The sequence below is a fragment of the Martes martes genome (genome assembly GCF_963455335.1).
Source record: "Martes martes genome assembly, chromosome: 8".
NCBI classification, from domain to species: Eukaryota; Metazoa; Chordata; class Mammalia; order Carnivora; family Mustelidae; genus Martes; species Martes martes.
In genome coordinates, this window is record NC_137895.1 from 52,934,904 (window position 1) to 52,948,341 (window position 13,438).

Consider the following 13,438-nt stretch of genomic DNA (forward strand, 5'->3'; position numbering starts at 1 on the left):
AGGCAGTTGCCCAACCAACAGAGATACGCAGGCACCCTGGTTAAATTTATTCTTAAGTATTTTATGTTTTTAATGTTATTATGCATGGGATTGTATTCTTGATTTCTTTTTCAGTTATTTCATTGTTACTGTATAGAAATACAACTAATTTCTATATGTTAATTTTATATACTATGACTTTATTGAATATGTTGATTTGTTCCAACAGTTTTTTTGGTTGAGTCTTTAGGATTTTCTATATATAAGTTCATATGATCTGCAAGTAAAGACAATTTTACTTTTTCCTTTCAGATGTGGATACTTTCTATTTCTTTTCTTTTTTAAGATTTTATTTATTTATTTGAGAAGGAGAGAGAGAGAGAAAGCCTGAACCAGGACAGGGAGGGGCAGAGGGAAAGGGAGAAGACTGCCTGCTGAGCAGGGAGCCTGATCTGGGGCTCAATCCCAGGACCCTGAAATCATGACCTGAGCCAAAGGCAGACACTTAACCGACTAAGCCACACACGTGCCCTATTTCTTTATCTTACCTGATTGCTCTAACTAATACTTTCAGTACTACATTGAGTGAGAATAGTGAGAATGACACCCTTGTATTGTTTCTGATGTTAGAGGAAAGGATTTCAACCTTTCACCATAGACTATGGCATTAGCTGTGGGCTTGTCATATATGGCCTTTATTATATTGAGATATCTTCTTTCTATAACTAAGTGTTGAGAGTTTTTATTATGGAAGGATATTGTAATTTGTCAAGTGTTTTTCTGGATCTATTGAGATGATCATATAAATTTTTAATTTAATTCTATCAACATAGTGTTTCACATTTATTGATTTGCATATGTTAGACCATCCTTGCATCTCAGGAATAAATCCCACTTGATCTTGCTGTATGATCCTTTTCATGTCCTGTTGATCTCATTTTGCTAAGTATTTTATTGAGAACATTTGTATCTATATTCACCAGGGATATTGGTCAATCTTCATCAGGATAATGCTGGACTCATAAAGTGATTTTGAAAGTATCTCTCCTGTCCGATTTTTAAGAAAAGTTTGAGAAAGATTGGTACTAATTCTTCTTTAATATTTGGTAGAATTCACCTGTGCAATCATCTGGTCCTGGGCTTTCCTGTGTTCTTCTGTGGGTTTTTGATTACTGATATGATATCTATACTTGCTTTTGGTTTGTTCAGATATTCTAATTTTTTATTATTAATTCCTAGTAGAAAGGAATTTATCCATTTCTATTAGGTTATCCAGTTTGCTAACATATAATTGTTTATAATAGTCTCTTATTATTTTTTTATTTGTGTTATCGAAAGCTGAAGTGAGTCTCTTATAGGCAGCATATAGTTGGATCTTCTTCTTCCTCCTCCCTTTTTCCCCCTCCCTCTTTTCTCATCCCTCCTCTCCCCTCCCTCTTCTTCTTCTCCCTTCTCCTCCTCCCCCTTCCTCCCCTTCACTCCCTCCTCTTCCTTCCCCTCCTTCTCCCCCCCTTCTTCTTTCTTCTTTCTCCTCCTCCTTCTCCTTCTTCCTCTTCCTCCTCTTTTCTTTTTTCCATTTGGCCCCTCTGTGCCTTTTCATTGCATAATTAATGCTATTTGCTTTTAGAGTAATTACTGATACGTAAAGACTTCATAATGCCATCTTATTAATGCTTTCTGACTATTTTGTAGTTCAGTTGTACTTTTCTTCCTCATCTGCTGCCTACCTTTGTGAATTGGTGATTTTCTGTGGTGGCATGATCTGATTTCCTTCTCTTTGTTGTTGTTTTGTGTGTGTGTGTGTGTGTGTGTGTGTGTGAATCTACTATGGTTTCACACAAAAGATCTTACAGTTATGAATGCATTTTATACAGATCGTGACTTAACTTAGATAACATAGAGAAACTCTACCCCTTTAGCTTTCATGTTTTTAATGTTGAAATTTCCCTCTTTACACATTTTGTATTTAAGTAATTATAGTAGCAATAATTGATTTTAATACTCTTTTTCTTTAACATTTGTAATACGGTTCAGTGACTCATACACCATCATGTTACAGAAGTAAAGTTTTTGGAATCTGATTAATTGGAGGTTTGCATTACTGTTTTCACACTTGAAGTAGCAGTCACCTCCTTCAATCTATACTAGCTGCCTTCAAGTGAGAGGTACTTTCTGTTGCTCCTGCTCATATTTTGAGGCTTTCTCTGGCCTCGTAGGATATACTTGCTCCATGCTTCTTGTTCCCTATTTTGGCATAATTCTTAAGCTTGTATATTTTTCTCCACCTTCCAACAGAGCCTGTTGGCTTTGGTAACCTCCCTTTTTATTCCTGAGGGTGGTGCTAGAGTTGAAGATTATGTTTCCTCTCTTGCCTCAAAGCCTAGCTTGTTTTCTGCACGTATTATGTCTTATCTAGTTTCCTCTTGCTGCCCTCCCGGGGAATGCACATAAAGAGCCAGCTACAAAGTTGGGGGAGGTGTGGGTTTGGTGCTAAGGGCTTTGGGGGTGCCCAAGCACCAGTTCGGGTGGATCCTCAGGTGAAGTTTTCCCAGCGGCTCTTGGCCAGACTTCCTACTGGAGTCTAGAAGGCAGTTAGGAGAACTGGTGTTCTTTTTTTTTTTTTTTTCCTCTAGGAACCGGAACTACTTTTTTTTTTTTTCTTTTTGAAGAATTTATTTATTTATTGGACAGACAGATCACAAGGAGGCAGAGAGGCAGGAAGAGAGTGAAAGGGGGAGAGGCTCCTCGCTGAGCAGAGAGCCAGATGCGGGACTCGATTCCAGGACCCTGAGATCATGACCTGAGCCACCCAGGCGCCCCTAGAAACGGGAACTTCTATAAAGACTCTTGTGTCTTGTGAGTATCTGTCCAAGTCAGCGTTTTCCAGGCACTGTGGTCAAAAGGAATTGGATTCAGTGAATAGGATCCTTCTGGTTCCACAGCCATATAGGGGTCTGTCTGCCCACTGCCCAATTCCTAGGTGAGTGAGACTTCTCCTGAGTCCCTTGGCGTATGGTGCTCGATAACACAAACTCCCAAAGAGACACTTTTGTTCGTGGATAGATGCCATATTCTAAATGTTAAGAGAGGACAAAATGAGGGATTTTCATGTTGCTATGATGTTGATGTCACTTTGTAACTTCTCCAATTTAAATTTTCTCAATTTCATATTTATTGGCTGATCAAAAGTCTATCAAATGAGTTTCTACCTTTGCCAGAGGAAGAATTCAGCTACATTTATATTTTTTATATTTACTTTTTTTTTTTTAGGTAATGAAAGTTCCGATTGTGGTTTAGCCTTAGTTTTTTTTTTTTTTTTTTTTTTTTTTTTTAAGATTTTATTTATTTATTTGTCAGAGAGAGAGAGAGAGAGCGAGCGTGCACTGGCAGACGGAGGCAGAGGGAGAAGCAGGCTCCCTGCCGAGCAAGGAGCCCGATGTGGGACTCGATCCCAGGACGCTGGGATCATGACCTGAGCCGAAGGCAGCCGCTTAACCAACTGAGCCACCCAGGCGTCCCTAGCCTTAGTGTTAACTGTTGTAGCATTTCTTTTCTTTTAGTGCACATGGTTTTTAGTCACGCTGCTTCAAAGAAAGAAGGACCGGAAGAAGTGGTGGGCTGCAAAACAGAATTTATGCAAAGCTCCCAGAAGAGGTAGGTGATCCAACCAGAGTGTTTAAGTCTAGGGGTTTTTACAGGCTTGTAGGCGGCTATTTTAATATGATTACTCCTCCGTGCGCCTGTCACCCAATCAGGTTTTTGTCCACGTGCTCATCTACCAATCAAGTAGTTGTTCACGTGGAAAGGGTGGAGAGCTCCTTCCAGGCTGGTGAAAGATCCTTTCAGGGGTGATCTTTCTTTTTTTCTTTTTCTTTTTTCTTCTTTTTACTTTTTCTTTTTGTGGGAAATGGCTTTCAGACAAAATCTAAATACAAAGACAGTTGTAAAAGGTTTGTACGGGGAAGTCCTTATTTTTGTTTGTTTTTTCCTTTTTTAAAATTTAAATTCAATTAATTAACATATAGTGTATTATTAGTTTCAGAGGTAGAGTTCAGTGATTCACCTGCCTTTCTTCTGACTATCCTTATTATTTCATCATACACAGTTTAATCATAGTTATGTAGCGCTTAGTTTAAACTTCATATTAAATAAAATCATTAGTCCTAGTGAAGAATCTATAGTTCCATTCATTTCATACAATGTCTTTATCTTTTCTGAGATCCTTATTTTAAACTATCCATTAGTTGGCTGGATCTATTTATTCATCAAGTAGTTTATTTTTAGAAAAATATATATTGTGTATGTTGTATTCAATAAGTTCCTAATGTTGTTTGGTTTTAATTTGCATGAGAACTGAATGGATGTAAGAACTTGCCTCACTCAGTATTTTTCTCAGACAGTGTTGACATTATCAATTCCAGCCCTTGATGTGACTGTGGTGAAGTCTAAGGTGGGGTTGGCATGCCCCATTGTAAGCAACATACTTTATTTTCATTTTGAAAAATAAGAAACTTTACCAAGATGTGCTTTATTTATTTATTCAATGCTCAGATTTAGTTGTCTTCTTATTTCAGGAAAGTTTTTTTCTGTTAATGCTTAGCTGTGTTCTACTGTGGGCTAATCTTTAGGAATATTGATTTTATGCATGTCAGAACTCTTTTCTTTCTTAAGAATCACTTTTATAAAATTATTATTTTTATTTTTTTCTCACCATACCACATACCCTCCCCAATGTCCATCACCCAGCCACCCCATCCCTACCACCCAGATCCCCTCCAGCAGCCTACAGTTTGTTTCCTGAGATTAAGAGTCTCCTATGGTTTGTCTCCCTTTCTGGTTTCACCCCTTTCTAATTGTGTTGACTTGGTTTGCAGAGTCACTATTATATCACGATATTTCTAACAGTTTTCTTTTATCAGATATCAGATTCCTATCTTTCTGATAAGAATATCAGAGGTATTTTTCACCTTCCTTTTCTGTGCTGAGAGCTGCCAGCTCATTTTTCATTTCTTTATTATGTCTTAACCTTTTAATTTTATCTGTTACAGGAGCTCTTTTTTCAGTCTAAATTTGTTCCATACTGTGTTTACTCATCTATCCATTAACGGGCATCTTGGCTGCTTCCAAACTTCCAAGCTATGAATATAGCTACTACAAGCAGGCTTGGGCAGGTTTCTCAATGTCCCAAGACCTCAGTTTTCAAATCAACTAATTTGTGTAAATGCCAAGGAGCAACATTGCTGCACCATAGGGTAAGTGTATTTTGCCAGCCTTTCTTTTCTTTTCTTTTCTTTTCTTTCTTTCTTTCTTTCCTCTTTCTTTCTTTCTTTCTTTCTTTCTTTCTTTCTTTCTTATGATTTTTTCTATTTATTTGAGAGAGAGCAAGCAAGAAAGAGCATGAGCCAGGCCTAGGGGAAGAGGAAGAGGAAGAAGCAGGCTCCCTACTGAGCAGGGAGCCAAATGCAGGACTAGATCCCGGGACCCTGGGATCATGACCTGAGCTACCCAGGCACCTCAAGTGTGTTCAGTGTATTAAGAAACTGGCAACATGTCTTTCAAAGTCATGTGTTTTTTATTATTACCCGGTGGTGAAACTTCTAAAAAAATCTCAGAGATTAAAATAGTCCACTGGAAAGAAAAAATGTCCTTGACCTAAGACTGATTTCTGCAGTTACTGTCTTGTTTTAACAATATGAACATATGTAAAGACTGCTCCAACTGGACAAATCTCACTGTGGACCGTCCTCAGCTTTGAAATCTAATCACCCCAAGGAAATCCAAGAGAACAGGATGGAGAGAGACTTAACCCTAGGGGCAGAGCCCTGCCCCCATCTTTGTTAGGCCAGGCCATACCAGGATGCTGAGCCCTGAGCAGAATTTTATCTGCTGTGTCTAGTAGGGACTGGCAGGGACCGAGTTTGGTCCCCAGAACTGGGAAGAGGCTCTGCCCCAAATCAGGACCATGGGATATGGACATTCCCTCTGGTCCACGGCTGTCCACCAGAACACCAAACAGGTGCTATGGGTGAGGGGGTAAAGTGCCCCCACTGGGTGTGTAAAGAAACCAGTGACCTGCCAGCCTTCCTGTTTATGAGGTTTTGGCTTCCTGTTCTTCTATTTCAAAGGCTGTTCAGAGAACAGAAAGCCACAGGAGATAAAACTGAAAGCAAGAACTCCCTCTGGGGGTGGTCAACACTTCGGAGGAGGGGGAGCTGGGAAGCTGCTATTGTTCCTGGACTGAACAGGTCTTTGCAGCCCAGAAGTGGAGGCACTGGGCTCAGGGGGTCTGCAGCTGTGGAGGGGTCCAGGGCACAAATGAGAGAAAGACAGGCCACGTGCAGAGGTCGGCAGCCCTAAGGACCTCCCCCCCCCACCCCACCAACCACATTCTTCTACTTTGTCCAGAGTTCCCCATTGGTGCGAAAGAGGAACTATCACCAGGAAAGGAAAAAAGGGGAAAGAAGAAAATGGCTTCTGGGTTTCTTTCTGAGTTTGGCCTCAGGACCTCCCTAGCCTGGTAAACTTCTGCCCTGACCAGGGTATTTGAAAAATCTGACCTGACTTCCTCCCCAAATGTCATGAACCCCGGACCAGCTTGCTCTCTTCATAAGAGAGTGCAGAGCTTGGGAGGGGGCAGTGAGTAGTAGATTTGCTGGGATAGGTCCAGTGGTTTGAGGCTTAAGGACTTTTGGAAAGGCTATTGGGAAAACCTGTGTTTAGTGTTCTGGTTCGCCCCCCCCCCCAACCCTTATTTCTCAGTCTCCTTTCTCCCTCCCCCAACTCCTTGGCCTTCTTGGGTTGAAAATTTGTGAAAGCTGCTCTCAAGAAGCATTAGTATTTTAAGTGGAAGGCAGAGATCCATTTGGAACTGGCCCAGGTTTCCTTCTTTCCCAAGAACACAAATGCCTCAACTTTGGGGCAGAGACTTGTCTTAAAACTGGGTCTGAATATGCATATACTCAGGTGGGGTGTCACCTTATTGTCTTTTCTGGGGCCACCACTGCCCTGAGAATTGTTGCCCAGTTGTGAGCACAGCCAGTTTGCTCCTCCCAGGAGATGGTAAATGGCTGGAGCATTCCAGTCCCTTTCAGGGTGCTCAAGCAAAGAGTACTCACTGGACCAGCCCAGCTCACTGTTTATGGCAACTTGAGCTGAGAGTCCCCTTCTGGGCTCACTGACAGTAACCAGTTTCCTTCTCACCTGCTTGGACACTCTACTCGTTCAGGCACCCTCATTCATTCCATGTCTCCTCAGATCCTGAGACCACAATGACCCACCTAGAATTCTGCCCTTTTCATGCCCTGAACCCCTTTCAGAAAGGGGTATTCCTCACTAGAGCAGATTTCTAAGTGTTCTGATTTTGTGCTCTGGTGTTATAGCACTTTCTGGTAGCCGGCTCATGGAGGCCTGCCCCCATCCCCCCTCCAACCCTCCATCCCCCGTTCATCTTCCGATATCTCCCCACAGAGTCAGGCCTCCAAACCTCCTAACTTGCAGAAAGCTGTCACTTTTCTATTTGTAGACTTCCAGATATATTTTACTACATCTCAGGCTGAATTTGTGGGTGTTCAGAGTGGTTTGATAGATATCCAGCTAAATTCAATGGGCCAGATGAAATGAGGTCCCCTACTCTTCTGTCATTCCATTTCTTACCAGCTGTGACCTTGATCAATTATCAAGCCCCTTAAGTAGAGTTTCTTCATATGAAAAGTAAGGATAAGATACCGGTTGCTCTGCCCGGTTACAAGATTCAAATGAGCTAACAGATAAAAGTCTTTGCCAGTGTATCTGGCTCACAGTAAATGTTCAATAAATTGTTATTCTTCCATTATAACTCTCTGGAAATAAAAATAAAGTAGCAGCAATAGTTCTGCCACCAGTGTGGGGACATCTAAGTGACGTTAAGTTCATCTTCATTTTCCTACTACCCCTAGCAGGAAGTCAGTGAGTTGTTCAAATCAGTTTCTGATAGAAATCATTACTGGTTGAATTACTCATTCAAAGCACATGGGAAAACATTTCTTCATGGGAACAAGCTTGAAAAGTGCATGGTTTTTAGCAGAAAATGTCTACATAATTTAGAACCTGCCCATTCTTCCACTTTAAAACCATTCTGACTCATTCAGTCAAATGCCACTGAAATCTAGAGTGATCATTCTAATACATATATGATCAGGTCACTGCCTTGCATAGAATCTTTCAATCATTCCTCCTCTGCTCTCATTATACAACCCAAACTCCTAATGATAATTAAGGCCACATAATGATATTATGTCACCGTTTCCTTTCCATCTTTAAAATGCCTGTGCTCTCCAAACTTGATACCAGAGAGAGAGAGAGAGAGAGAGAGAATTATATACTAAGTAAATTTCCTAGTAGGGTAAAACACCAAGCTTGTGAAGGGTTCCAGAAGGTGCAATTGTCAAGCCAGAATTTGTACAGAAACTCCGTGGTGTTCACTGGAAATAATATAGTAGTGACCCCTTATCCATGGTTTCACTTCCCGTGTTTTCATGGACCCTTTTTAAACTGTGGTCCAGAAGTAGACAATCCTCCTGAGATCACCTCAGAAGGCCAGTAGTAGCCTAATGCTACATCTCATTGCCTACATCATTCACCTCACTTCATCTCATCACATAAGCATTTTATCATCTCACATCATCACAAGAGGAAGAGTGAGCACAGTATAATCAGATATTTTGAAATAGAGAAATGACATCTATGTGACTTTTATTATAGTGTGTTGTTATAATTGTTCTACTTTATTGTTCATCTTAAGAGATTAAGATTTTATGTGCCTATTTTATAACTTAAACTCTATGGTAGGTATGTATGTACAAACAACAACAACAACGACAACATAGTATATAGAGGGCTTGGGACTATCTGCACTTGCGGACAATCCACTGGGGGACTTAGAATGTGTTCCCCATGGGCATGGAGGGATTGCTGCATTAGCAATTAGAGAAGGAATGAGGCCTCAGCCATCCATGAGTGATCGGGATTATAGTCACATCAGCAGCTACAGTTCCAAAGACCTGAATTCCAGTGTAGAGGATGAATTCTCTGAAAGAGTGCATCAACTTTGGGTGTGGTGAATGAATAGAGAACTGCAACCATGGAGGAGTTTGGTTAACTTATCTTAGTATTCATTCCATCAACACATACCATGGATGTACTTTCTGAGCTTCCCCATGCTTGTGTTCTCATAGCTGTTATTTACCCAACTGAAACCACATTATATTGTGTTGCTATTACTTAACCAATTTTCTTATTTCCCAGTAAGAGTGTAGCTACATGCAGGAAGTGACTTCTTCCTGATTGTGTTCTCAGTGCTTTGTGTAGTCCCTGATGGATAGTAGTTAATACCTATTAAAGAAATTAGTCTGGTTGAATGTATTTTTCTGTTATGTATTTTTAAAAAATCATACTCTTAATAGTTTATGGCCAGTTTGATTAAGAACATGTGTAGTCTTTCTGTATCATGGGATATACTTGATAGTCTTTTGACATAGTTGATTTTGAGTAAAGTAGAACAATGATATAATCTCTCCTGCAGATAACCCAGAAACCTTTGAGATAAAGTACATCGACTCTATAACACAGCAATGATGCAAGTTATATTTAAAGACATTTGAGATTATCATTCATTATGCTAATTCTCCTATTATGAAATAAAATAGAAGTAGATTTTGACATTTGTGCAGTGGAAAGTAAGGTACAAGCTATGTACAACTATTATTTTGTCAACGTAGGAAATAGATTTAATGCTGGTACTTAAATCTTGTTTTTTTTTGACGTTGGGGTTTTTAAATTTTATTTTTTAAGTTCTGTTTTATTGTGGTAATAACACTTAACTGAGGTCTACTCTCTTAACAAATTTTGAAGAGTATAATGCATTATCATTTACTGTAGGTACAAAGTCATACACATCTCTAGGGCTTATTCATCTTGCTTAACTGAAACTTTATGTCTTTGATTAGTAATTCCCCATTTCCTTCCTCCCCTGCCCCTAGCACCCATTATTCTGCTCTTTGATTCTCTGAATTTGTCTATTTTAGATTAACTAATGGAATCATTTGGTCTTTGTGTTTCTGTAGCTGACTTATTTGACTTAATGTTCTCATGTTTCATCCATGTCATCACATATTTCAGAATGTCATTCTCTTTAAAAAGCTGATCAGCATTCCATTTCATGTATAGGCCATGTTTTCACTATCAGTTCATCTACGGATGGACATTTAGGTTGTTTCCACGTCTAAGCTATTATGACTAGTGCTGTATTGAACATAGGAGTGCTAATGTTACCACGATCCTCATTTCAGTTCTTTTGATAAATATCCAGAAGTGAGGCTGTTGAATAATACGGTAATGCTATTTTTAATTTTTTGAGGAACCTCTATACTCTTTCACATAGAAGCTATACCATTTTACATTCCCACCAACAATGGGTAAGTGTTCTAATTTCTCTACATCTTCACCAACATCTTTTAGTTTTTCTGTTTTGTTGGAGTTTGAGGGGTGGGTTCTTTTTCAGTAATAGCCATTCTAAGAGGTGTGAAGTGGTGTCTCCTTGTGGTTTTGATTTGAATTTCCCTGACAGTGCTATTGAGCATTTTTCCATATATACCTGTTGGCTATTTGTATGTCCTCTTTAAAGAAATGTCTATTCAAATCTTTAGCCCCTTTTCTATTTTTAATTTTTTAAATTTAAATTCAATTAATTAACATATACTGTATTAATAGTTTCAGAGGTAGAGTTCAGTGATTCACCAGTCTTATATATTATCCACTCCTCATTACATCACATACTCTCCTTAATGTCTATCACCCAGTTACCCCACACCTCCACCTCCTTCCCCTTCAGCAACCCTCAGTTTGTTCCCTATGGTTAAGAGTTTTGTGGTTTGTCTCCCTCTCTCATTTTGTCTTGTTTTATTTTTCTGTCCATTGCCCTATGATCCACTGTTTTGTTTCTTAATTCCACATATGAGTGAGATCATATGATAATTTTCTTTTCTCTGTTTGACTTATTTCACTTAGTATAATACCCTCTAGTTCCATCCATGTAATTGCCATTTGTATCTTTGGGGTAAATACCTAGTAGTGCAATTGCTGGGTCATAGCATAGCTCTATTTTTTACTTCTTAAGGAACCTCCATACTGTTTTCCAGAGTGGCTTCTCCAGCTTTCATTCCCACCAACCTTGTAGGAGGGTTCCCCTTTCTCCACATCCTCACCAACATTTGTTGTTCCTTGTCTTGTTAATTTTAGCCATTCTAACTGGTGTAAGGTGGTATCTCATTGTGGCTTTGATTTGTATTTCTCTGATGGCAAGTGAGGTGGAGCATTTTTTCATCTGTCTGTTGGCCATTTATGTGTCTTCTTTGGAGAAATGTCTGTTCATGTCTTCTGCCCATTTCTTGATTGGATTATTTGTTCTTTGGGTGTTGAGTTTGGTATGTTCTTTATATATTTTGGATACTTGTCCCTTATCTGATAAAATATTTACAAATATCTTCTCCCATTCTGTCGGTTGTCTTTTGGTTTTGTTGACTGTTTCCTTTGCTGTGCAAAAACTTTTTATCTTGATGATGTCCCAGTTGTTCATTTTTGCCTTTGTTGAAGATGCATCTTGCAGGAAGTTGCTGAGGCTGAGGTTGAAGAGGTTACTACCTGTGTTCTCCTCTAGGATGTTGATAGATTCCTGTCTCACATTGAGGTCTTTCATCCATTTTGAGTCTATTTTTGTCTGTGGTGTAAGAAAATGGTCCAGTTTCATTCTTCTGCATGTGACTGTCCAATTTTCCCAGCACCATTTGTTGAAGAGACTGTCTTTTTGCCATTGGATGTTCTTTCTTGCTTTGTTGAAGATTAGTTGACCATAGAGTTGAGTATCCATTTCTGGGTTCTCTATTCTGTTCCACTGATCTATGTGCCTGTTTTTGTGTCAGTACCATACTGTCTTGATGATGACAGCTTTGTAATAGAGCTTGAAGTCCAGGATTGTGATACCACAAGCTTTGGGTTTTTTTTTTTCCCCCCAACATTCCTTTGGCTATTTGGGGTATTTCTTGTTCCATACAAATTTCAGGATTATTTATTCTTTCAAGAATTGTGTCTTTGATGTTGTATCAAAAAAGACATCATTATATCTAAGGTATTCTAGGTTTTCTTCTATGTTATCTTCCATGAGTGCTATTTCAGATCTAGAGACACATGCAGATTGAAAGTGAAGGGATGGAAAAATAATCTAGACATATACCTAACACCCTCCCCCCAAATTAACTCAAAATGGATCATAGACCTAATGGTATGGTGCAAAACCATGAGTCTCTTGTAGACAGCATATAGATGCATCTTTCTTTTGTATCTATTCAGTCACCTATATCTTTTGATTGGAGTATTTAATCCTTTCACAGGCAAAGTAATTATTGTTAAGTATGTCCTTATTTCCATTGTGTTACTCATTTTATGGTTGTTTTTGTAGTTCTTCTCTATTCCTTTCTTCTCTTGCTTTTCTTCCCTTATGATTTGATGGCCTTCTATAGTGATATGCTTGGATTCCTTTCTTTTTATTTTTTGCTTATCCCTGGTGAGCAAGGAGCCTGACATGGGACTCAATCCTAGGACCCCGGGATCATGACCAGAGCCGAAGGTAGATGCTTAATAACTGAACTACCCAGGTGTCCCTAAAATTACTTTTACATTAGTCACTTGGAGTAGTTCCTTCTATTAACTAGTAATAGCCCTGAAGGTACTTTTTTATTTTCACAGATAATTAGTCACTTATTTCTGTCTCTTAAATATATGCCTAATTTTAGAAAAAAATCTTGTTTCAGAAAAGGAAAAATCCTTTTCCTAAGTGAAATTAAAATAGCTCTCTGTGTCCTCTGTCCTTTCACCATGTAAAGAACATGCCAGTGTATCTTAAGTATGGTGTCAGCACAGGGTTTCATAAGAAAGTGAACAGGATCTTAGGGCTTAGAAGTCATGAAATTCACAGTTTAGTATAGAATTAATTAGGAAGTTATTTTCTCACATTTCACCCTTCACGGTTTGTGTTCCAGCCATCTTAAATATCAGGAGGTTTCTCGGCTACATTCCATGTTCTCTTCTCTTTGGGCATAGATGAACATAGTTCCCTTCAACTGGAGCCCTTCTGCCATTTCAGCCTCACTGTTTTGTTCAGCTAACACATCATCACGACTGTAAGAACTAATTTTTCTGTTTCTTTTCCTCACAGTGAGGAGCTGTTTCAGGAATAGAAACTGAGATTTTATGAGTGTATGACTGACTCATAAATGTCAGAGGAGTCAGGGGAATCAACATTTGACCTTTACTGACTATGTAGGGTCTTAAACTTTCAAAGTAGTTTCTAAATCAATCTAAATGATTTAGAATCATTTCTAAATCAAAGTAGTCTGTTAGTATCTGTGAACTTAAAGACATATTAGTC

The 13,438-nt window shown here is 39.0% G+C and overlaps 1 protein-coding gene across 2 annotated transcripts in view; it reads left to right on the forward strand.

The window, feature by feature from the left end:
• The first annotated feature begins 2,683 nt into the window (after positions 1 to 2,683).
• The window catches only part of CLEC2D (C-type lectin domain family 2 member D), a 30,731-nt gene continuing 19,976 nt past the window's right edge, over positions 2,684 to 13,438 (forward strand). The window contains exons 1-3 of one of the 2 annotated variants that reach the window (XM_080811995.1): positions 2,684 to 2,835; positions 3,540 to 3,633; positions 5,028 to 5,231. The gene's annotated coding sequence lies outside the window, so the exon portion shown is untranslated. Of the gene's footprint in view, positions 2,836 to 3,539; positions 3,634 to 3,797; positions 3,930 to 5,027; positions 5,232 to 13,438 lie in introns of those variants that run through there. The other variant, XM_080811996.1, reaches the window with a different exon arrangement.